We start from the raw sequence: 27,102 nt of genomic DNA on the forward strand, positions 1-27,102 counted from the left end.
TGATACATATTCTTAGGAAAAGCCCCAATTTGGAGAACATCCCTTGATGTTCAAAGGGTCATTCTTACTTCCATGGAAGTATCTGTGGTGCTTGGACATGATCGACAGGAAAATGGAAAGCTCTACTTGTGAGTTCAGGGAGAAACCCAACAAACTCATGCATGTGAGGTCAGCTCTGAGGCAATCAAATAGAGAAATTAGACAAATTAAACAGATAAACTTATTAACTTGTATAAATAAAAAGGACAGTCAAATTATACAATATGAAATCTGATTCTCTGCCAACAGGTGCTGAGATAAAGGGCAGTGGAAGTTTATTTAAAAAAAAAAAAAAGAAAAATCATGCAGTAATAGATCCTCATTTGATGATTCATTGAAAAGACAACCACTCTAGTAATCCAGTGCTTCACAAAGAGCCAGTTGTACCTTTGAAAACAAATATTTGCATGTGGTTTTGCAAAGGCCATCCCCATCTCACGGACAGATTGGATGTGGGACATCATAATCTTCACCATGGCAACTGGCATTTCTCAGCAACAGCTGAATAGTCCATGCTAATGCAATGGCTGTCAAAACAGCGGGATGTGACTGAGTAATAAAACCTAGCACCTTGTAATCTATAGAAAAAATTGTGGTCTTGCAAATAGGTAAAGACAAAAAAAAATGCCAAAAAAAATATGCAGTTCAAAACCAGCCTATTCTTAAGCTCTTTATTAGTCCTGAAGACATTACAATGAATTTCAATATCTATTTCTATGCACATTTTTATAACTGATCATTTGAGACATGACTCCACTGTAAACAGATTTGCTTCATAGATGATATAATTTTGGAAAATTGTGCATGAACAGCACAGCATCACATCAGTGTGACTAGCCATATCAGAATATGAAAGCTTTTAAAAGACTAGGATTTTAAAAATAAATATCTAGGTGATTATTGGATTGTGTTAAATATGTTCCTCACTCTGTAGCATGTAACTTCCAGAATCACGAAATCCTAAGAGATGCACTAGTTGATAACAATACTACTGTGCCTTAGTCTGCCCATTACTCAGCATACTTGACTGGGCTAAGTACCAAAGACCTCTTTCTTAGTTTGCTGTATTTTATTTATGCTCTTCACTGAAAATAAGTGGCATGGAAAAGAAGAGAACAAAGCAAAAAGAGTTAAAAACATGTAAAAAAAGAATAATTTTGTATTATTCTCTTAATTGTCAAGAAAAAATACTGAGATTATTAGTGATTCACAATTTTCTGTAAAACTTTTATGTTCTGACATCACTTATTTCTAAGCAATCTCCTGTTTGAGCTACTATGTCTTCTGGAGTTGAATTAACGAGATCAGGCAAGGCAGTGAGAAGCCACCTACGTACCCACATACTCACGCCCTCACACTTACACAAACAGAGTCCTTTGGGATTATGCCTCACTTTGGATGAGGGAGCACAAATTAAATGTAAAATTATGTCTTTGAGCTCTCCTTTAACTTCAAGAAAATACAAACAAATTGATTTTGATTTATCTGGTTACATATTGTTAGATGTTTTCCCTTTTTAGAAACCATAACGCCATTGATTTTGTTCTTCTCAGGTGCCAGGCACTGTTAGAAGCATAGGCTATTATTAACTCATTGGATCCTCACCATGACCTTACTTAATAGAAGCCCACTTGGATGATGAAGAAATCAAGACACAGAGCAATTAAGTATTAATAATACGACAAAGGGCACATAACTAATAAGTCAACAGCTGGAGTCTGAGCACTTGGCTCTGGGCCCTGCCCACTTAACTGCTACCTGATGCAGCCTCTATGAGCGGAACAATTGAACTAAAATGTCTTTTAACACTAAACATAAAATGCAAATCAATCTGTTTCAAAAACCAAAACCAACTTGCATTTTGAAGATCAACCACAACTGTGTCTAAACCCAAATCCTGCTACCCAGAGCTGAATTTGTGATTACAAAGCAGGAACACAAAGGTTAGAAAGGATCAAAAATCTTTAAAAATCTCTTTTAGGATCCATCCCACTTTTCTATTGGCCACATTTCCAATAAATCTCTGTCCCATTAAAACCTTGCCAAAATTGCTAGTCAGTACCGTAAGTTTAAAACACATGAGTTGCTCAATTCCTTTTGATGCATCTTCACAATATCTTTCACTTTTTTTTTTTTTTTTCTATTTTCACTGCCAGCCCCTCATTACCTCTCTTCCGTGGTCTTCGCACCTGTAGTTTGTTTGTTCAAATCCATCAGATCTGGAAATATGCAGTGACTCTTCACTACCCACTGAATTATGTAGGCACCTTGCCACAGTAAGACCCTACCTTATCTGAGGGCTCTGCTCACTATAGCCCCTACCCATTCCCTGCAAGTAGCTTCAACTGGGTCACTTGGGTTACCTACAAACATTCCATGATTTCCCACATCTATCCTGTTCTCTTAACCTTATCTGTCTCAGATATGGCCACCTATATTAAAATGTCCCTTTGCACATCTGAATGGGCATGTACCCACATTCACACACCTTTGTAGTTACCTCCTTTTCCTCCTCCCCACTCTCCCTCTATCAACACTTCTACTTCCTCAAGAGTACTTCCCTGAAATCTCAGACGAGGTCAAATTCTTCCTTCAGACAATTTTATGGTATCATAGGTGAACGTGTAGCAATTTATGTGTTCCTGTTTAAGTAGATTTATAAGTTATATTATCTAGTGTAACTGAAGTTAGAATCGTTTACAGGGGAAAATCCCATAGAGGTAATATGGATTAGAGATGATACTAATAAAATAAGCAAAAATAAACACCAAACCAGTAACAAAGATGAGATTTTTCTCTTACATGGATTATGTGGTTAAAAACAAGTACAAAAACTAGTAATAAAAACAAATGATGAACTACTGAAATCTAACATGAAATCAGGCAAAGCAGTATGAAAATGTAAAGGCAGCCTGAAATATTGCTACCATAATTAAAATGAAACCTCATCCTAAATGCACATAATACCTTCAGATATAAAAGTGTGAAAATATTACATGTGTGAGACAAATGTGTTACTGTACATGCTCTTTCAATAAACTGATGGAATAAGAAGGCTTGCATGATATTTTTCTAGAAAATGTTAAATATAAGTCCTACAAGAACAAGTATTTTTGTTTTAAATACTGATGTGCCCAAAACTCTTACAATACAGGTTCCCAATGAATAAGTGAAAAATAAATATCTGAAGTCCTATACTTATATTTTAGCTAGGCATGCAAAAATTCAAAACACTTTTTAGCTCATAAAATTATTAGAGTTCTTTATTATCTTCTAAAACATTTCGGTTCGGAATATCTACTCTGCTTTAGAAAATATAAAAACTTAGTCTCTCTTCTTTGCCTGTCTTAATTCCCCTTTTCTTCCAGTTTTGTCTTTTATTTTCTATTTAGTGTGCCTGATAATTTTACTAAAAATGTTTTGAAGATAATCCTTGCAAAACATTATGATCTCTGATGTTAATTAAAATAGAAATAATGAAAACTAATGTGCATACATATCAATAAAAAAAAGATGTTTCATAATATATTACCCTTAACACTCAGAACTGAAAGAAATGCAAATCAGCCCAAATGCCTTCAGATTCAGGGGGAAAATACCCAACATTTTTAATTAAAGCACTCGTTCTCTCCGAACCGGGTTCAATTAAATCAATCACTGTCATAAATGGTTTTCATGCAATATGCAGACTGGTAAAAGAAGAATCAGGATAACCCATCAAATGGTGTGTATATTTTAAATCATGATTTAAATGGAAAAATGTACACTATGACATATGTTTTTCTGTAGCAAATACATTAATGGATACATATCATACAAACTATGTTTATATACACATAAATCTCAGTACTAATTGGTTATCAGTGTAGGTTCCTCAACGTAGGTTCTCTTCTATTAGCTATGGAAAAATCACACATTTTTATAGGGTAAAAACAACTTTTGTGATATACATTTTTTTGGCAGAAAAAAATGTGGCAGATCTAATTAGATCTTGGCACTCCCAGTAGCAGAAAATAGTATTGTGAATAATTTGCTTAAAGATATACATTATCATATAATCCAACCACAGAAATAAACCCTGCCCAGGAACTTTTCCAAAGGACAGAGAAAATAAAGGTGGGATAGGGCCACTAAGGAAAATGATAGATACAACTAAAGGCATGTGAAAATTTGCCATCCCTGTTTATCCCTTAAGATTACATTCAATTTCCTTCATGGATTGACCCAATGCTACCTCGAGAACCCCTTCCTTCTAGGAACTTGGTTCCAGTTACTTCAGAGAGATTCCCCAACTCACAGTCCCAATCCAATGTACTACTGTTTGTTAAATTTTAACACTGCTTCCACAGACTAGAATAGCCCTCCACCACTTCTCTGTCTATCAGCATCCTATGCCTGCAGGCACTAGAGATAGCATCTTGCATCAAAAACAAACAGCCCAGGCACATGGCTTATGGCTGTAATCCCAGCACTTTGGAAGGCCAAGGCAGGTGGATCACCTGAGGTCCGGAGTTCAAGGTCAGTCTTACCAACATGGAGAAACCCCGTCTCTACTAAAAATACAAAATTAGCCGGATGTGGTAGCACGTGCTTGTAATCCCAGTTACTCAGGAAGCTGAGGCAGGAGAATCACTTGAACCTGGGAGGCAGAAGTTGTGTTGAGCCGAGATCACACCATTGCACTCCAGCCTGGGCAACAAGAGCAAATCTCTGTCTCAAAAACAAAAACAAAAACAAAAAAAAACACCAAACCAAAAAAAAAAAGAAGAAGAAAAAAAAAACAAAATAGCTCTTGCCCTCAAAGGGTTTGCTGTTTATTGAGGAGGGGAGAGAAACTACAATATGGCTCTACGTCAATTAGCCATGTGTTAAATGAGTGGGTTTGCACGTCTTTCTGCTCTGCAAATAAATGATAAATCCCTTGATAATTTGCATATTACTCAAAATAACCTCTCACTGTGCTTTCCACAGAACAGACACTCAACTATCATTTATTGAACCAAATTTACTTTCTGTTTTGTTTTTTAAAGCATCTATACATAAGTCCTAAATGGTTTTTGAGGCAAAATGCATTTTTTGTACTGTATTTAAGAGTTGGAGAAGAGCGTGCTTGAGCTAAAGATAAATGTAAGTTTCAAAACAGAAACACCAATAATTTTAAGCTTTTTTTCCCCAAAACTATTGTAGCTAAAAGATTTCCTCTAGGTAATGTATATTAAGAGAATGACTGTGGGCAAAGACTTTTCTGGGGAAAAGTGTTTGAAGAGATCTTTAAAGGGAAGGGAGACTGGAAGAATCCTGCTTAATATCTGACCCTTATCTCTGAGGAGCAGCCCTAATAGGAACATCTTGGGATTCCTAACACATGGTTGAACTCTCACTAGCAATGTATATAAACTACAGAAGGAAGGAAATCTTTGGAACTCACAAAAGCACTCTTTTCAACACTATTGTCCAATGAAATTATCTTATTGCAAAGTTCTAATATAACAGAGGCACATTAGAGCTCTCATGGCCCACATGAGAAATGGAGAAAAAAGTGGCCAAAATATCAGATCTTTTGTCCCATCTTGGTTATTCATCACTTACAAAGATGAATAATTGTATGATAAAACATCGTGTGCTTTGGCCTACTAATTTATTATTTTTAAATTGTAATTACATATTTTAAAATTAATTTCTAAATATCAATTATGTAATTGAAAAATATAATAATGAGTAAAATCCTTGTGCATATTTAAGTAAGAAAAGTCATGCATCATTGCGGACAACATTTGGCATCCAAGTCTATCCATCACTACAATCACATCTAGAAAAAGCTTTCCTGATTTTATACTGTGCCAGGGATTCCTGATCTGTGAATGATTCCATTTTCTCCATCCCAGAACACAAGCACGCAGGCAAAGAAGCTGTGTGTTCTGTTTGGGTGTGCTTGTGTGTCATCCCAGTGGCATCTGTGGCATTGACAGATGCGGGTGTGTTATTCATATTCAGACTCCTTGTTAATATGTCAATGACACCAAACACTAAATGACACGGTACTTTGAGGAAATTTTATGTATCCTTCTATTAACACAAACATTAGTAAGGACTAGGCTGCCGGCTGAGAGAGTAAATATTTCCCAGATTATTAAGCAAAGAGCATTTTACGTAAGTTTTTAAATGCAATTGTCATCTAACGAGGGAAATGTGAGACAGTTCAGTTTAATCGTTACCTAAATACCATTCATTTTTCAATGGTAGACACAGTATTATGTTAAACTTAATTCATAGATTTAACATATTTAGCTAAATCAATGCGAAGAATGATTCACTTCTTTCGGAAGCTAGAAATGGGATTCCCTAAATTTAAGGAATCTGAAGAACAACTGCTGTTTGATTCATTCACAGAATTTTCCACAGCCAGTTAAACCTATTGCAGACCACATTAATTTGTTCTTCGGCTGTCATTACATTGTCTGAAATATAGAATTAGTATGACAAAAAGTATGATGTTAAAGAACCAAAGTTGAAATTAAAGTGCATTACTATTTAATAAAATTCACAATCAAAAGCCTTTCAGTGAAAGTTATATTGCCGTCAGGATGCCGCATTAACCATGAAAACAAGAATCACACCAGATGTGCGGTTTTATCAATTTTCTTCAGTCAAATAGTAGAGCAGTAAACTGGGAACTTTATCTGAAAAAATATATTTTCTGTTTTTTTTTTTTTTCCATACATTTGCTTTACAGCCAGGAAGCATTTTTTTAAATGTTCTATGTTTAAAAAGAAAAAGAGGCAGTGGATGAATTTAAGAAAATAACTGCTCATGAGAAGGACTGATCTAGTCTTCCCTCGGAGTTGAGGCTGGTACATTTAAGAAGTAACATTCTGGAGCATGTGTATCACTCATCTTGTCTGTTCATATCCAGAATTATTGAGAGACCTCCACCTAATGGGTAGATAGTTGGAAAGGCCAGTGATAAACACTTTAAAGCGACTTCCATTTTAAAAAATGTTCAAACATCTAAGCTCTGTTCCCTTCTGAGTTTCTTTTCCAGACATTTGTCTTTGAGCTGCTTCTGGAAAAAAATGGGAGTGGTAAGAGGTTTTTTTGTTTGTTTGTTTGTTTTTTTCCAATCCTCCCTACAGAATCTCCCAAGCAGCAAGGTAAGGAGAAGAAAAGTGGGGGCATTCCGAGATACAATACCTATGAACCCAAGCATTTCATGTAAGTTTTAACTAGACAGGAAAAACATTTAAGCCAGATGTTATGAGCAGGAAAGAAGGAAAAAAAAAATACTCCTGGAAATCAGTGTGAAAGTTTCATGAAGGAAACTGTAGCATTTAGTCTCGGATTCAGTTGCAACCAGTTATAGGCATCTCCAAAACCCAATGTTTCTGCATATTTTATCACCAGGAAGTGGAGCCACTTCACCAATTTTATTTATTAAGACTCACAATTTTAGAAAGGCAGTTCGTAACATCACCCTTAATTAATCTTTTTTTTTTTTTTTTTTTTTTTTAGATGGGGGCTCACCCTGTTCCCAGGGGAGAGTGCAGTGGCATGATCTGGCTCACTGTCACCTCTGACCTCCCTGGTTCAAGCAATTCTCCTGCCTCAGCCTCCCGAGTAGCTGGGACTACAGGCGCATGCCACCATGCCCAGTTAATTTTGTATTTTTTTAGTGGAGACGGGTTTCACCATGTTGGCTAGGCTGGTCTTGAACTCCTGACCTCAAGTGATCCACCTGCCTTGGCCTCCCAAAGTGCTTACAGGCAAGAGCCACCATGCCTGGCCTATTGTGTATCTACTTTGTCCCAAGAGTTTTACTAGGATTTGAGAGGAATTTACAGCCAAAGCAGATTGCTGTCAATTGTCCACATCATCAGTAAGCCAACAGCATGATGTGAGTCCTAAAACAATTAGGCTGTATAAACAGAATGGTAATATCCAGTAGAAATGATAACAATAGTAAGAATAATAGCTATCATTTCCTGAGCATACACTTTGGGCCAGAAACGACTCTAAGTGCTGTTTTTGGAAACACTAACTCACTTAATATGCATAGCGACTTTTTGAGTTACTTAGCATTATTTTCTTCACATTAAAGATAAGGAAATGAGACCGGGTGCAGAGGCTCATGCCTGTAATCCCAGCACTTTGGGAGGCAGAGGTTGGCGGATCACCTGAGGTCAGGAGTTCAACATCAGCCTGGGCCAACATGGTGAAACCCCATCTCTACTAAAAATATAAAAATTAGTTGGGCATGGTTACGCCTGCCTGTAGTCCCAGCTACTCGGGAAGCTGAGGCAGGAATCTCTTGAACTTGGGAGGGGGAGGTTGCAGTGAGAACAGACTGCATCACAGCACTCCAGCCTAGGTGACAGAGTGAGACCCCACCTCAAGGAAAAAGAAAAAAAAAGATAAGGAAATGAAGGCAGAGAGTCACTGTGTGATTTTTGCAAGAGCATCACAAAAAGGAAATGATGGTGTGAATACATAAGACCCTGAGGTCTGGCCTCTTATGTTGCCCAGGTACCACTCAGCTCTGCTCTACGTGGGGATCCCAGTGTTCTCAGACCACCCTGATACAAACACACAATAAAGAGGCACTGACAGATGAGAGGAAAGTGACAGACAGGGTCAGCCTGAGGAAAACCGTGTAAGAAAATGTTTCATCTGAAGATGGCGAAATATCAATTTAAAAAATTTGTGGGGCTGTCAAGAAAACAGGGGAGTGGAATTATTTAGTTTTGCTTCAGAAGACAAAATTAGGACAAATAAGTACAGTGATGCCAAGACGGAACATAAATAAGGGCAGTGGTTGCTGTTCCTTTGGTCACTGCTAGATTCCAGGTGCCTAGAACAGAGCCTGTCATATAGTAGATGCTCAATAAATACATGATTAATATATGAATAAATAAATCAAAAAGGACAAGAAAATATCCAATACTCTTAGCTATCCTATGAAAGAATCACTTTTCCCACAAAGTAGTGTGTTCCCTGTCACTAAAAGTGTTGAAGAAGTTGGATGGTTATTTACTGCAGGAATTGGGGAGGTAATTGCGGCTTCAAAAAAACTCATGAGAAAAAATATTTAAAAAGTAGAAATTTATTATCATTTGAAAAGGACTACTTTAGTATTTCTGTCTCTCTACCTCATCTTGACCAAACACAAACACGTGTGCACGCACATACAATCGCATACGCACGTGCGCGCGCGCGTACACACACACACACACACACACACACACACACACACACACACACACAGTAAAATGTGGAAAACACCGCCCCTTTCTTCTTAGGGGCTGGACCATGAATAATTAGTACATGAGGAAGGGTGGACATAAGTAAAGGAATGGAGAGGAGAAAAGGAAACAATTTCTAACTAAATTCTTAAAAGCAAACAGACAGACCTTGCTTATTAGAGCAAAAGTTTTAAAACATGGAAACCTATCACAGTCAAAAGTTTGAGAATGTTTTGATACTTCATAAAGCAAACTGTGAGATGTGGTGCTACAGGCAGGCCAAGACTATTTTAGAGGTAGTTTGAGCTGGAAGAACATTTGCACTAGATTATGGATTCTACTTTATTTTCATATTTTTTTGTATTTCAGTTGTTTTCTTTCCATTTTAATTTGACTCTATTTCACAAATATAGTTACATAGTCATAGTGTGCTAATTTAACAAGCAATCCCACGGTGTGGACACGCTTTCAGGGTGCAGGGTGGGAGGCAGGAAGAGAAAGAGGCGAGGTGATTCAGAAACAGATCCTCTTTCTGCTTTCCCCCAGCTCTCCCAAATGTACATTTAAGTCCTTCACTTCAGTTAGATTTATGGATTGTAGCTTTGGCATCAGAGCCATACTTTTAATTTCTAAAAAAAGAAATAAAATGCAGAGAAAGGCACTACTCAGTCAGTACACGTTTTGGCACACTCCTTTAGAATGACATCGGTGACCACCGAATTCCTCATCCCCAGCGGTTCTGTATTTTTACATTCACCTTTCTGCTCTGCTCAGTACATGAAGTTTTCCTTTACCCAAAAGCCATTTTTTGTGTGTAACTGATCTGGCACAGTCCTCTGAACAAAAACTGCAGGGTCCTGGGGAACCTTAGGCCAGAGAAACCTGAAGCTGCAGAAAAGGACAAGATCTGGAAGGTTTGCAGCTAGACCTCAAGGAGCCTGGTTTCAAGTTAATGCCAAGAGGAAACTAAAAAGCAAAACTTTAAAATACCACACTTAGGAACACCACCTAACTATTTATGCCCATACCTGTTTTTGTTTTCTTTAATTTTATAATACAGTTGTGCAGGGGATAGAAAATCTAACATTTTAAACCAGTTTTAAAATTTCAGGTTAATGCTTCAGGACATGTGTGTGAAAACCAATCAAAAACTCTTCATTTAGCTTCAGCTCTATGAAAAGACAATGAATGTTAAGATCCGAATCTACTAGAAAGTGTAAGTTGTCTTCTTCCTTAAAATATTAATAATTTTATGCGGCCATCAGGCTGGATTATATGGAAAACAAGTCAACATTGAAAAACACTTAATAGTAATTTATATAACGTCACTGGCCAAGGAAGATGATCATCCTTTACAACTAACTATAAAATGTTTGCTATGAAGAACAGCCTAGAGGCATCACACTGCCTGACTTCAAAATATACTACAAAGCCACAATAAATAACACTGCATGATACCAGCAAAAACAAACACATAGACCAATGGAACACAGTAGAGAGCCAGAAATGAATTCACACATTCTTGTTCACAAACTCATTTTTGACAAAGTGACCAAGAACACACTTAGGGGAAAGGACACTTTAAGAAATGGTGCTGGGAAAACTGGATATTCATATGCAGAAGCATGAACCGAGATCCCTATCTTTCATTGTATTAAAAAATCCACTGAAAATGTATTAAAGATTTAAATGTAAGACCTGAAACTTTAGAACTACTAGAAGAAAACATTAAAGAATTGCTCAGGACATTGGTCTTGGCAAGAATTTTGGGGGCAAGACCTCAAAAATGTAAGCAAGAAAAGCAAATATAAATAAATGGGATTATATCAACCTGACAAGTTTCTGCACAGCAGAGGAAGCCACCAACAGAGTGAAGAGACAACCTACAGAATGAGAAAATATTTACCAACTATCCATCTAAACAAGGGATTAATAGCCAGAATATCTAAGAAACTTGAACAACTCAACAACAAAATAACAAACCCAGTTTAAAAATGGGCAAAGATCTGAATATGCATTTCTTAAAAGAAGACATAAAAATGGCCAACAGTTATATTTTAAAAATGTTCAACATTACCAATCATCAGATAAATGCAAATCAAAAGAGTGAGATACCATCTCACCCCAGTTGACATGGCTATTATCAAAATGAGGAAAATAGCATATGCTGGGGAGGATGCAGAGAAAGGGGAACCCTCATACACTTTTTGATGGGAATGTAAATTAGTATAGTCACCATGGAAAACAGTATGGAGGATTCCCGAAAAATAAAAAATGGAACTATTATATGATCCAGCAATCCCACTGCTGGGTATATATCTAAAAGAAAGGACGAAAGTATGTTTAAAAAAAGTCTACAATCTCATGTTTGTTGTATCACTACTCACAATAGCCAAAACAGGGGGTCAATGGCCATCAATGGATGAATGGATAAGGAAAATGTGGTAATTACATACATATTATATATTATATATATTATGTTATATCTATATACACGTTATATAAATGTATACATTATCTATGTATATGTATTATATAAATGTATATATTACATATGTGTATATATACATATACACATGCATGCACATATATAATGGAATTTATATAATATACAATGGAATATTAAGTCATACAAATGAGTGAAATCCTTTTATTTGCAGCAACATGGGTGGAACTGGAGGACCTCATGTTAAGTGAAACAAACTGGGCACAGAAAGACAGATATCTTATGTTCTTGTGGGAGCTAAAAATGTTGAATTCATGGAGATAGCAGAATGGTGGTTAGCAGGGGCTGGGAATGAATGGGGGAAATATTGAAGAAAGGTTGTTTAGTGGGCACAAAAATACAGTTAGACAGAAGGAATATGGTCTAGTATTCGATAGCACATTAGGGTGACTATAGTTAGCAATAATTTATTGTACATTTCAGCATAGCTGGAAGAAAGATTTGGAATGTTCGCCACACAAAGAAATAATACATGTCTTAGGTGATGGATATCCTAGTTAGCCTGATTTGATCATTACACATTGTAGTTATGTATCTAAATATCACCTGTGCCTCAGAAATATGCACAATCATTATGTATCAAAAAATTAATAAAAATGCTTGCTATAGATACAAATCTTAGCATCTGGTCATTTTAATCAAGGTGGTTAATGAAAGGCTTTGGAGAGAAAGTGAGATGAAACTGAGTCAGAGATGGCCAAGATGTGAATGGTAGAATGATGTACCTTTTTCAGGTAAGGAGATATCCTCCTGGGAGGAATTCCAAAGTCATTTTGAAGACAGATGTGTTTGCATGCTTTGCGGAAAATGGTAGGTGAGGCTGATGGCAGTCTGCAGGCAGCTCTGGGCACACATAAATTCAAGCTAAAAGTCTGCACACTGAACATTAGAGAAACAGCAAACCTGTTTCCTCGGCTTTTTCTGGAAAAGCGGCCCATTGAAGTCACATTTTAGAGAACACTAGTAACTGCTGATAGGGGCAACCTATGCTTCACACAACAGATGCTTGATAAGATAAATGTTAAAATTTTAACCTGAATAAGTACTTAACTGTGTTTCTATATTTCTAATTCTGAAATTTTAAGGTTTTCTGTGGAGAATGGTAGCATTTTCTGTGTGCATATACGTACACATAAACATATATATGTGAGTGTGTACGTGCATGCGCGTGTAAAATTTAAAGTTTGTGCTCAAGAATTGGGAGGCTTTTAAAAAAATTCTATGACTTTAGGTAATTCAATATGATTCCTACTGACAATTCCACAAGGGGTTCATTTAAATAATTTTTAATCAAGCTTACTCTGTTGCTTTATGATGGGATGATATAACAAGATCATTAATAGAAAATAGCAAAGCTTTAAGTCCCTGTCAACATTTTTCTGAAATGCGTTCATGCATCGAACATGAGCATCTCCTTGATCAACTCAAAGGCAGCCAAGTGTAAAGGACTATGTCTTTTCAAGATTACCTTCTGACAGAGCACGACAAAACATTTCTTCAAAGATACATTTCTACTTATTTGTGTCTGATGGTGTGAAAGCCTCAAAGGGAATATTATTCAATGAATTGTGTCTCCCTAAAACTCAGATAGTGAAGTCTTAACGTTCAGAATGAACTACATTTGCAGACAGGGCCCTTAAAGAGATAATTAAGTTAAAAGGAGGTCATTAGGTTGGGCCTTAGACCAATATGTCTGGTATTCTTATAGAAGAGGAGACTAGGATCTCAGACAACTACACATAAAAGCCCACATGTAGACCCAGGGAGAAGACAGCATCTACACACCAAGGAGAGAGGCCTCAGGAGAAATCAAGCATGCTAAAGGCTTGATCTTGAACTTGCAGCTTTCAGAACTGTGAGAAAACACATTTGTTATTGAAGCCACCCAGTCTGTGATATTTTGTCAAGGTAGCCCCAACAGACTAATAGAGGAATTGTCAATTAAAAAAATGAAGGTCAACTGCCACATTCACCAATTTAGAGACAAAACAGGCTTCACTTCAGAGGACTAAGCTAATGATGAGAAAAATCTGAGCTGTAACGCCTGCCTCCCAGGATAGTTTTTGTCTTTTCTAATTCACTGAAGTATTTGAAGAAAGGAATTTGATATAAACTCTCTGTCTCAACATTTAAGTACTATGATACGTTTTCTAGATTTTTAAGTTTAAAGGAATTATAGAGCTATTTGATGTGCCTGATTTTACTAATGTGATATATAAATATAAAAAAACCAAGACATATTTATAAACTTACAGCTGAATAAATCTATCCATCTCCACATTGGGAAATAGACTGCAAACCATTGGTCAAAGCAAATGGTCAAGATGATGTTTTGTCAGATAAAGGAAAGAGTAAGAAAATTTTGCCACATACTTTTTAACCAAGAAACTTCTAACGTCTATTATTTCCATCTTTAACCTACCCCATATAATATATAAAGAAACTCTGAGTCTGAGAACACACATCAACTGCCTAATGAGAGAGTTGATTCTAATCTCTACATGTTTGGGCTCTGAGAATGCTTCGTAGTGCTGCTTTGCCTATACTCACACATTTTTATCACATTCATCTTTATTCAGATGATTTCCTGGGCCTCCACACCTGTCAAAACACTGCCTTATATCAAAGCTTAGCTTAAATATCCCCATTTATAAAACAGTCTCTAATCTTTCCTGTCAAGAACCGGTCTTTGTGTTCCCTTATTACGATATCTTACCAAACCACCTTTGCTGAGTTCTAAAACTCAATTTATTTAAACGATACAAAAGCAAAACCAAACCAAACCAAACCAAACCAAAACAAAAGACATGGCTCCTTTATACTAAAAAATGTAACAGTTAAATTCTGATATAACTTTTGACTTACACCAGTGCTTCGACACAAGATAGGAATTACTACTCTGCATATTTCAGAGTCTTGCTGGGGAGGTTTGGGTGCTTTTGTCTCATGACTTTCTTTCTTTCCTAATCAGTCCACACTTGTATCCCACCTCTAAGTTAAATTTGTGAAAAGTATTTCCTGTCTTACCTGAGAAGACCATTGTTCTTGGAAAACGGACTAATGCTGACTGCTCAGGACTTGTAAAAACCTTTCTGTCTGCTTTGCACCGCAGTGTGCCAGGGAGAACCATTTGCAGCTTCTATTCTTCTAAGTCTCTCCAGGAAAATGAAATCTATAGCTCCTAAGGTCATCCCAGAAAAGGAGAACTTTAAATAAAAATCCTCAGATCTCGGTGAGGCCAGAAGAAAATAGGTTACAACAATATGGGGTGTATCAACAACGCTCTACTCTCACACAATCTCCATGTGGGAACAAAATGTTTCCCAGTTGGAGAGCAGAATTTACACTTCTGTACATTCATGGAGGCAGACAGGTCAAGGCGTCCTGTAGCTGAGTGTTTCCCTGGCTATGCCACACACAGCAAGATGTCCAGGCCCAGAGCCACATGTTATTCCACTGGCCTCACTCAGACATCTGCAGCACTGACTCCGAGTAAGATGGGATTGGGAGTGGAGGAAGAAAGAACTTGAAGCAGGGGCAAAGGTGGAACCAGCTGCTCCCTCACCAGCCCCCTGAGTTGGACAAGGTGCCTCCTTTTTCAGGAGCCTTTTTTTTCTTGTTGACAAGACGACCAGGGGAATAAGGTCTACCTCATCAAGGTAGGATCACTGAGATCTGGTGGATGCTGGTTTCATAACTTTCTGGCCTGTAGTAGAGGCTAAGCTGAGATTAAAATGTTTTCTTCTTTTGCTATTTATTTTCACTGTACATTTTACAGGAAACTAAATTTGAATTTGTAATTCACATCTTCTGTGAACCTGGCAACCATAATACAGAGAGGTGAGTATTTTGTGTGGGAAGACTCACTACCCTGTGCTTTGTGCCTTTTCCTCTACAGGAGCCCCTGCAGTCCAGTTACCTTGCTCCACATGCCTGGCCCTCACAATGCATTGGCCTTCCCCCTCTCCAGTTGTGTGGCATATAATCCACTTGCAGACGTGCCCTCTGGAGATGGGTCCTTGGCCCTCAGCGTTCAGATAGTGGCATCCCAGAATACTTTGTAGCTGCCAGCTTGCAAAGAGCAACCTAATGCCTGGTAATAACACAAGAATGCATTCTTCTCTTTCTGGTCCTCATAGTCCACTCTGAATCTTCGCATCTGCAGTCACCATTGCTGGTTGTAGTGACAAGAGCAATAAGAATGACAGTGATTATTTAGCCATTATTCACCTGCCAAGCACACTGCTAAGAATTTTATAAACATGACTTGACATCATCCTTTGAAAATCATGCAAATCTATTATTAATGCACTAATTTTATTTATGTAAATACACACATAAATCTATATATATGTATTTATATACATACATGCACATATATACACACACATATATATATATATAATTAGAAAATTAACCCAATCAGAAATTTGATAATGTTTCACAGAGTTAGAAAGTTGTAAATCTAGGTTTTTGATCTAAGCTGCTGAATGTAGTAGTAAATAATCACACAGTTTTAATTCCTCCAATCACAGAGAGAACTTCTGATACACGCTTCAGATGCAGAATATCAGAAATAGAGAAAAAGTTGAGAGGTGAGAGCTCTATTTATAAATACAGAAAGTGAGGGCATGTATGTTAGAGGTAAGAAGATGTGTCATAACCAAAAACAAGAGAAGCTATCCAATTACTTGGCAGGCTTACAGGAGAATTGGTAAGATTACCAATAGCTAATTTTTAAGATGTGTGGAGTTTGCAGAGCAAGGAAAATAAAATGATAGGGAATTGAACACAACACAATCCAAAGATGCAAAAGAAGCATCTTTTTAATTTTTTTATTTAAAAATGTGTCCCTTACCTAAACTCTTTATGTCCTCCTAAAAATATGTACCTTATATTACCTAAAAAAAATTTGAGATGAAGATTTCCATGTAGGTTCCCATTGTACATTCTTTGAAAAGTATTTTAGAAACAAGAGAAAGTGAGCCTCATCTGTATTGTTTACCACTTAGCCACATATATCATTTGGGCATCAGAAATGCCTAGCAAAAGCTAATTAAGATCAAGACATTCTTAACTTGATAATTCTCTTAACAGCAGAGAGGAAATCCCTGTGCCTTGTAATTACATGGGCCATTGAACATGTGAAGTAAAAGGAATTAAACTTGTTATGACTCACTACCGTGTCCCCAAGATACCCCAAACCCAGTGTTACATGGCTAAAGGGAAAATGAATTTGCAGAGAACAGGGAGGTAGTTTGTCCCAAATCCATCCTGAAATCTCCAGGAACAAAATCTAACATTTGACAGTAGCTGACCTCCCCACGGTGTGTCGGGAAAATAGTGGGGTTCAGTTTCCAATTAGCTATGTGGTTCAATGTAAGTCATAGCCTCTCGAATTTCTCTGAAAGATGAACATATCAATATCTGGCCAACTAACAGCCCAGGATGCTGTATCAATCTCCTACATTATTTTAGATAAGCGAAGAGCATTGTCATGGAATGAGGATGGAAAAAGATGGCCAAGTGTCCAAATCTTAGGAGGTCTGTTAATTATATAAAAAATGAATTGCATCCTAAGAATATTTTAGGTCAATAGATTAAAGCAGGTAGTGTCAAGATCATATGTCGATAGGTGAAGTGTTGCTCTAGTCACTAGATGTTGGGGATGATGCATGCAGTTAAGATGCCATACCTGTGACCCTGCAGCAGATGCCAGATCCAGATCCTTTCTCAGAGGCTGGACAGTGACAAGGACATAATTGCGAGAGTAATGTACGAGGCAGGATGATAGGATTTTAACAGAGGCTTGCTCTCTGTATGGGCTGCCTGCTGTTGAAAACCAGTCTCTGCACCTTTTCAAATGGCTATTTCCTATTCAACCTATCATCACCTCTTTGTCCATGATCTCCTCTAGCAGTTTCCTGCTCCTGCACCTTGAGCTGCATGAAGTCAGCCCATGTTATAACCATCATAATATTTTGCAGCCAAGTGCATTAGCCATGTTTTATTGTGATTATGTGTCCATGTGATTGCTTTGCTGTGGTGGAGAGAACAATGTCTCCCTGAAAATACCTGTTCTTATTTCTTAAGTGTGTGACTACGTTACATGACATGACAAAAGGCCCTTTGCATACAAGATTAAGTTAGGGACCTTGGCATGGTGAGATGATCCTGGATGATTTGGGTGTTTCCAGTGTAATAACAGGGTCCTTAAAAGGAGAGTAGAAGGGAGATGTGACTATGAAGTAATTATCAGAAAAAATGCAACATGTTGACTTTGAAGTTCAAGGAAAGTGCCAGTTGCCAAGGAATGTAGATGGCCTCTAGAAATGGAAGAAGGCAAACAAATGGATTCTTTTCTAGAGCTTCAAAAAGGATTGGAGCCTTACTGACAAGTGATTTTAGCCTGACAAGATCCATGTCAGAATTCTAGCCTACAGAACTATATGATAATCAGCTTATGTTTTTTCAAGCCATTAAGTGTGTAATGACTTGTTGTTGCAGCAGTGAGAAACAAATACAGCTGACAAGATTGTTAGCATCTCAAGGGGGGGGGGGCTGTGTTTTCTTGGACTCCCAGAGGCATCATAGGGCAGGTCCTCTGTGTTAGTGAAAGCACTTTCGCTGAACACAACAGCCCAACCCAAACTTTCCTTGCTGCTGCTTCTTTTTTTTTCCCCATTTATTTATTTTATTGCATTTTAGGTTTTGGGGTACGTGTGAAGAACATGCAAAATTGTTGCACAGGTACACACGTGGCAGTGTGATTTGCTGCCTTCCTCCCCTTCACCTACATCTGGCATCTCTCCCCTTGCTATCTCTCCCCAGCTCCCCACCCCCCACCGTCCCTCCCCTATTTCCCCCCAACTGACCCCAGTGTGTAGTGCTCCCCTCCCTGTGTCCATGTGTTCTCATTGTTCAACACCCACCTATGAGTGAGAACATGTGGTGTTTGATCTTCTGCTCTTCTGTCAGTTTGCTGAGAATGATGGTTTCCAGGTTCATCCATGTCCCTACAAAGGACCCAAACTCATCGTTTTTGATGGCTGCATAATATTCCATGGTGTATATGTGCCACATTTTCCCTATCCAGTCTATTGTCGATGGGCATTTGGGTTGGTTCCAGGTCTTTGCTATTGTAAACAGTGCTGCAATGAACATTCGTGTGCACGTGTCCTTATAGTAGAACGATTTGTAATCCTTTGGATATATACCCAGTAATGGGATTGCTGGGTCAAATGGAATTTCTATTTCTAGGTCCTTGAGGAATCGCCACACTGTCTTCCACAATGGTTGAACTAATTTACACTCCCACCAACAGTGTAAAAGTGTTCCTATTTCTCCACATCCTCTCCAGCATCTGTTGTCTCCAGATTTTTTAATGATCGCCATTCTAACTGGCGTGAGATGGTATTTCAATGTTGTTTTGATTTGCATTTCTCTGATGACCAGTAATGATGAGCATTTTTTCATATGTTTGTTTGCCTCATGCATGTCTTCTTTTGTAAAGTGTCTGTTCATATCCTTTTCCCAGTTTTGAATGGGCTTGTTAGTTTTTTTCTTGTAAATCTGTTTTAGTTCTTTGTAAATTCTGGATATCAGCCCTTTGTCAGATGGGTAAACTGCAAAAATTTTTTCCCATTCTGTTGGTTGCCGATTCACTCTAATAACTGTTTCTTTTGCTGTGCAGAAGCTGTGGAGTCTGATTAGGTCCCATTTGTCTATTTTGGCTTTTGCTGTCAATGCTTTTGGTGTTTTGGTCATGAAGTCCTTGCCTACACCTATGTCCTGAATGGTTTTGCCTAGATTTTCTTCTAGGGTTTTTATGGTGTTAGGTCTTACGTTTAAGTCTTTAATCCATCTGGAGTTAATTTTAGTGGAAGGTGTCAGGAAGGGGTCCAGTTTCTGCTTTCTGCACATGGCTAGCCAGCTTTCCCAACACCATTTATTGAACAGGGAATCCTTTCCCCACTGCTTGTTTTTGTCTGGTTTGTCAAAGATCGGATGGTTGTAGATACGTTGTGTTGCCTCCGAGACCTCTGCTCTGTTCCACTGGTCTATATCTCTGTTTTGGTACCAGTACCATGCTGTTTTGATTACTGTAGCCTTGTAGTATAGTTTGAAGTCAGGTAGTGTGATGCCTCCAGTTTTGTTATTTTTGCTTAGAATTGACTTGGCTATGCAGGCTCTCTTTTGGTTCCATATGAAGTTTAAGGTGGTTTTTTCCAGTTCTGTGAAGAAGGTCATTGGTAGCTTGATGGGGACAGCATTAAATTTCTCTTGTAGAGATATGGAAAGATATTTAAGAAAGAGTGCCAATAATAACAGGCTTCTTTTGCATTTGGAATAGCCCTTTAGAGTTTTAAAGGTGATTTTGTATACCTTAACTCGTCTGAGATTTAACAAAGTCTGCTAAGATTGGATTGTATCTACATTGTGATTAAAATAACTCACAAATATACAACTATGGAAGATAGAAAAATGAAAACGGTTGGATGAGGGTAGATGTAAAACTTTAAATTCATCTTTGTGTGATTATTGTCATTATACTTTGTTTAGCTTGCTGGTGCTTCTAAATGAAGAAACACCACTTGTATGGGCCATAGACATAAAATATTAGTGGTTGATAGCATCTTAGGAATTATCTATTAGTCCAATGAACACTTCCCCCCACATCAGAGGAACTGACTGAGACTCATCCTTGTCCTAAGTACAAAGAAGCAGTCTCAAAAACACAAAGTCCTGCTTAAACCTAGTGCTACTGCTGCAAAATTGACAAACTTCTACTTCCATTTTAACCTACTATTTCTGCCGGTAAGCTCTTTATAGCAGATTATACTGCTTAGCATATACCCACTGACAAATTTTATTGGTAATTAATGTAGAGTGAGTATCAGATGTGAAACTCAGCTTCTCTAACTTCCTATAATGGTTTAGGACAGATAATAACGTTTTCCTTCACTGTAAGATTAAATAAATAAAAGAAGGAAGGAAGATGAGGAGAAATCTACTTAATAGCAATGGTGTCAGTAATTGAAACTGACAAATATATTGTTGCTCTTTACAAGTCAACTTCAACCTTGCCTTTCCTGTATAATTTGCAACTGTATCGAGAAGCCTAGCATAGAAAAAGGAAAAAATATTAATTCTACCATAACCTTAGACAACAAAATTAAATAGATGAAAAAGTTTTTTGCCCTCATTTAAGAATCACATAAAGAGTGTTAGTTCATCCAATACGGAGATGCGTGTCAAATCTTTAAATTTAGAACTCTTAAATTATTTGCTGAATATATCTTCAGTAATTTCACTTTTGAGACTGTATTAATATTAATATCCATCTCTGGATTTCCTTATATAAAGGTCTAGGTGTACATCCTTTTCTTGTAATCTTAATGTGGGTATATGCTTCAGAGAGCTTACACACCATGAAACTCCTAAAGACTGTTTGGGAAAGATCATTTTACAAAGTATAATAAGTAACATTTTTAAAGAAATCATTGGATTTTCAACAGTTTCTGAAGTCTGATAATGTAATGTTCTTACAAATGCCTTTAGTCCTTTGTAAGTACAAAGTAAGGATGTCAATTTCAGTATATAAATCCAGGCAAAGCACTTTATGTATTTCTTCTCCATTCCTCCAGTTACTTCCTACTTCTCTTCATTCATTCAAAGTTAATTTGGTACAATAAAAATACTTCTTATTCTAGACATGAATGTAACATGTTGTCTCACACTAAGGAAAGAATCACTCAAAATTTTAAAGCCTTTTAAAACCAAGTGAAAGATGATTACTCTCATCAGAAGGGTCACTGAGGTGCAAACACACCTGCCAAAGAGAAGTAACTTTAAAAAGATTAAATGTAAGACAAGAATGCATCAGTTTGCAATAAATCAACTTTCTATACTTTGCATTAGAAAGTTAAAAAGGGAACATCAGTTGTTTGTTCTTCAAAAGACAAAAATGGAGGGAGGAATTTATGAGAGTTATATGGAGTTCCTAGAGGTATTCTATAACAAAAATGCTCTAGTGAGTCTCAGGTATTTTTTTATGTAAGTACTTTCAATGGTAGAGGAAAGTAAATAGTCATGTTTACTGGTGAGCCTGCAGGATGGAGTCTCAAACATCGTCCAGTAATCAGGAATTTCTTTGGAATCTTGTATTCTACTCAAATATCCTGACAATTATATTCTACTAAATATCTGTTTGGTTTGATATCAAATATTTTTAAATAGTTAGCCATAATTAAAATTGATACTGCATAAAGATATACTCATGGGCTCTCAGCCCTATGTACTGCTTGGTTCTCCAAGGGTATCCATTTCTATTTGCAAAGTTTGCTAGCTAGCAGACCCGCCCCCCTTCCATTTCTTTTTACTGTTAAGGTGGAAGAGAAACAGTCTCTGAGCATTTTTCCCACTTTGTGTTTATATCATCAAGTCACTGTCAACTAAGTATCTTGCCTTTTGCTTGCCCCAAATCAATGCTTCCCACACCACTGAGGACAAAGTTTCAGATGACGGCATTCACGCTATGGTGCTATGGCTTTTGCGTTGCATTTGCTTGAACTCCAGAGCTCCGTTTGCCATGTTCCCCACTCTGTGCATTCTACCTCTCATCTAGCATCACTCCTGGCCATTACGCCACTCCTCAGCAAACCTATGGGTCATATCATCAGACTTGTGTTCTAATATTCAGATTTTCTCATAGTATAAATCCGACTCCACAATGGAGAAAAACATGCTGCAGCAAAAGTCTCCAAAAAGAAAACTGTAATGTTTTAACAGAGGGGAATATGAGTGGAAAGGAAATCCCCTCTTTCCTGTCACTTAGGAATAAAAGAAGAGACAAAAACTATAATATATCCTTTCTTACAGTCTCAGAAAAATTATTAATTGAGTGCATGTGTGTACCTACGAGCAAGCAGGCAGACATGTATATCTGTGTGTGTGCTTCATCTACAGTGATGCCATGATGCTATGCTGCCTCAACAGTAATCAATAAAACCAATTAGGAGAGTTATTTCTCATCAGGCTCTGACAATGACTCACCATGAGACCATAATAGGGGTTTTCACCTTTTTGGGCCTTATCTATGTTTTGAGGTAACTTTATCTATAAAATGAGTGAACTAATAATCATTGAAATTGCTTCTAAGCAAGACATAGGAAAACATACTAAAGCATAAATAAAGATAAGAAACATGGAAATAAATAATGAATAACTTTTATCTTTTTTCACATTTTCAAACTGATTTATATGAATATTCCTGGAAATGAAATTAGAAACATGGTGTGCCAGGATATATGTGATTATGTGTACAGGAGAAGAAAATGGCTCTGATCAATAGACACATGGAAATATTTACCCAGGTCCTGGGTTTGCTCCTCTCATTATATATGCGTAGAGTTTGACAATTCACAAATCACTCTCGCATGCATTATCTTATTCAAATTTTATTTGTGAGTTAAGCAGAATAGATAGAATTATAAATTTACTTGAGAAATAAGGATATTAAGATTAGAGCAGCTTATTCCAAAGCACACAGTCACTTATTGAAAAGCACACAGCACTAATGTGGAAGAGCTCTGCAAATAGAGGACTATTTGGGGTATGACCTACGCTAGCATCAGCATCACAATGAACTACAGGATTAAGGAAAGAATACTCAGATTTATTGTTAGGGCTACTCCAGTCTTTGCAGGGTGCTTACGAGTAAGAAGAATATACCCGTTTCTCAGAGTTATAGCAGGCTGGAGTAAGAGATATGCTGTTTCAACCTCTCTTGTGAACTTCAAAAGCTAAGTCATAAGTAGATAACACACAAATCTTTATAAGGCACTTTTTCAGGTAAGGCCATAGGTGTTAGCCTCCTGAAAGGTGGTTTGATAATCTACAACTATGTTGCTGACAGGAAATGAACTTGGAAAGTTAAAGAATAACCCAATTTTTACAACAAAACACAAAGGTCTTAAAATAATTCCAGATGGTAGCATTAGCAGTAGGTTGAGCATTCCTAATTCAAAAATCTGAAATCAACAATGCTGCAAAATCTGACACTTCTTGAACAATGACATGATGTTCAATGGCTATGCCCAAAAGAAATGTTCATTGAAGCATGTTGAATTATTTTTTTATTTTAAATTTAGTTTATATTTTAGTTTTTTCGAGACAGAGTCTCACTCTGTTGCCCAGGCTAAAGTGCAGTGGTGTAATCTCTGCTTACTTCAAACTCTGCCTACCGGGTTCAAATGATCCTCCCATCTCAGCCTCCTTAGTAGCTGGGACCACAGGTGTGTACCACCATGTCCTGCTAATTTTTGTGTTTTTAGTAGAGATGGGGTTTTGCCATGTTGACTAACCTGGTCTTGATCTCCTGACCTCAAGTGATGCACCTGCCTCAGTCTCCCAAAGTGTTGGGATTAAACGCATGAGCCACAGCACCTTGAATTTTGGATTTTTAGATGAGGAATGTTCAAACAGTAAGAATAGTGCAAATATTCCAAAATTTAAAAAAATCTGAAACCTGAAACACTTCTGGTCCCAAGCCTTTCAGGTAAGAGATAATCAGCCTGTAATAAAACGTATTTTATACACACACACACACACAGACACACACACACATATATATATATATATGTATATATATAACCAGAAACGAATATTGACAAGAATACCCATCTTTGTCCCAGATTTTATTAAAAATTAGAATGGAATATGGATTTAGGGTGGATAATGTTCTGAAAGATCAAATCAAAGAATAAAGCTAGCCAATATTTTTCTTCCAAAAATGCCAAAGAATTTACATAAAAATTTGGAGCTGAAGACTTGGTCATGAGCTTTACGTGACAAAAAAATCCTCTCTATTTTTGTCAAGATATTTGACATTCTTTCTATGATTAAAAAATAGGAACCCAAAATGGAAATAACATTTCCTAATAGCCAGTTTCTCTGAGAGTTATGATTTAAAATTTTCACTGCTAGTTATAACCAACTATTAAGCATAAGACCAACACTCTTACCAAATGTGAAAGCTAGATACTTCTAAAAATAAGAAAAGATTGGGAGGCCGAGGTGGGCAGATCACCTAAGGTTGGGAGTTCAAGACCAACCTGACCAATATGGAGAAATCCCATCTGTACTAAAAACACAAAATTAGCAGGGCTTGGTGGCACAGGACTGTAATCCTAGCTACTCAGGAGGCTGAGGCAGGAGAATCGCTTGAACCCAGGAGGCGGAGGTTGCAGTGAGCCAAGATCGTGCCATTGCAATTCAGCTTGGGCAAGAAGAGTGAAACTCTGCCTCCAAAAAAAAAAGGAAGGAAGGAAGGAAGGAGGGAAAGAGGGAAAGAAGGAAGGAAGGAAGGAAGGAAGGAAGGAAGGAAGGAAGGAAGGAAGGAAGGAAGGAAGGAAGGAGAAGAAGAAAGAAGAAAGAAGAAGAAGTATAAAAGAAAGAAAATTGATTGATGCCACTGGAGAGCCTCCAAGGCAACCAGGACTTAAGGGGCCAACATTTGGAAGAAAAGGAAAACATACGGAGATGAGCACTGTGTTGTACATTACTCTTTCTCTCAAGGATTTGCGGCTTCAAAAGTGGAGGAAGGCAAAAAGCTGAGAATCAGAGCAAAGCTTTTGGCAATCTACAATGCTAAGGAGACAAAAATTGGAGTTTAGGGCTTGCCAATAAAGAGTAGCCTTGGTAAACATCCAGGTTTTCAGTTGGAGCCCCTATAAACTATACGTCAGCCAAAAACCAAACTAGAAATAGACAAGCTAGCACACACATACACATGAAAGCCAATTTCAAATATATTTCATACTAGAGTAAATTGGAATTTTCTGTTCCTACTGTAATTAAAAGAAAAAAACCTTTTCAAAGAAGATAAAATCACAGCTTCTATAGTTTTCGCTCTAAAATGTCCAATACTCAATTAAAAACTACTAAAATTGCCAAAGATACCAAAAGGAACAATTAAAAAAAAAACAAATAAATACATATAGGAGTTAACAGACACAGATTTTAAAATAACTATAATTAGTATGTCCAAGAAAATCAAGTAAATGATGGCGACATAACCAAAAAACTGAATTAATCCAAGGAAGTTTTAAAACTGGAAAAAATATAATACTGAAAAGAAGAATTCAATGGATGAGTTCAACAGCAAGAAAAGAATAAATAATTTTAAAACGTTTTAATTGAAAATAGCCACCCTAAATCACAGAACATAAAAATGTACCAAATCTTTAAAAGGGAGTAAAAACAAGTGGGACATTATGATAATGACTAATATAAATGTAATTCAAGTCTAGAATGACAAAAGTGAGAGAAGTGATGTAATAGTGAAGGAATATTTGGAGATATTTTTAAAAATCATGAAGCTGACATGTAAACCTTACATCCCGGATTTAGACTCTGCTGCAAACCTCATGCAAGTTAAATACAAATAAAACCACCATGCTGATAAGATTACTGACATAAAAGATAAAAGAGAATCTTAAAAGTAGCCAGGGGATAAAGGAACACATACATGTACTAACTTTAAATGAGTAACAATAAGATTCCAGCTGAATTTCCAAGAAGATAGAGGACAAAGGAATTACACTTTCAGTCTACAATTCTAAGCCCAGGAAAAATCTCAATCCACCCAAAAGAAAGGCAAGTAAAGAAATTTTCATACAAACAAAACTGACAGAATTCATAACAAGTAGGCTGCACTAAAACGAATGAATGAATGAATAAATATTTAAACAGAGGTAAAAAACAAGCCTCCCAAGTGTTAATACAAAAATGCAAGAAGGGATAAAAAGCAATGGAAAGGGTAAATAACTAAATAAGCATTAAATGTAGTATTAAATATTAAAAATAATTTATGATGTGTTTTATGTATACATAAAAACAAAAGCAGGGCTGGTGGTAAGGAACAAAAACTAGTGAGACTGACAAAGTATACTAAGGTCCCAATATTTTCATACAAGGTGGTAAGTATTCAAATTTATGTCAGAATCTATTGTCAATATTAAATATGATACTCTCCAGGTAATTGCTAAAGTATATTGTAATATATTTTAAAGCCACAAGTAGTAATAGTGAAAAATAGTAAAAACAATTCTTGATAAAAAACAATACAAGAAAACAAAGTAAAATGGACACAGAAGAGATAGGACAAACAGAAAACAAATAAGATGGTAGATTTAAACTCAATTATATTAATAATTTATTTAAATGTAAATAGACTGAATAATTCACTTAAAAGTCACAGATTATGAGAGTGAGTTCGAAATAAAAACTAAACCAAGACAAAATAAACTTGTGCTTACA

At 36.9% G+C, this 27,102-nt stretch overlaps 1 protein-coding gene across 4 annotated transcripts in view; it reads right to left on the reverse strand.

Annotated features, from left to right (window-relative positions):
• FGF14 (fibroblast growth factor 14) overlaps nucleotides 1-27,102 on the reverse strand; it is a 689,306-nt gene that overhangs the window by 166,426 nt on the left and 495,778 nt on the right. The window lies entirely within an intron of this gene.

This window comes from Sapajus apella, unplaced genomic scaffold (assembly GCF_009761245.1).
Source record: "Sapajus apella isolate SASKATOON/1434 unplaced genomic scaffold, GSC_monkey_1.0 scaffold60, whole genome shotgun sequence".
NCBI lineage: Eukaryota > Metazoa > Chordata > Mammalia > Primates > Cebidae > Sapajus > Sapajus apella.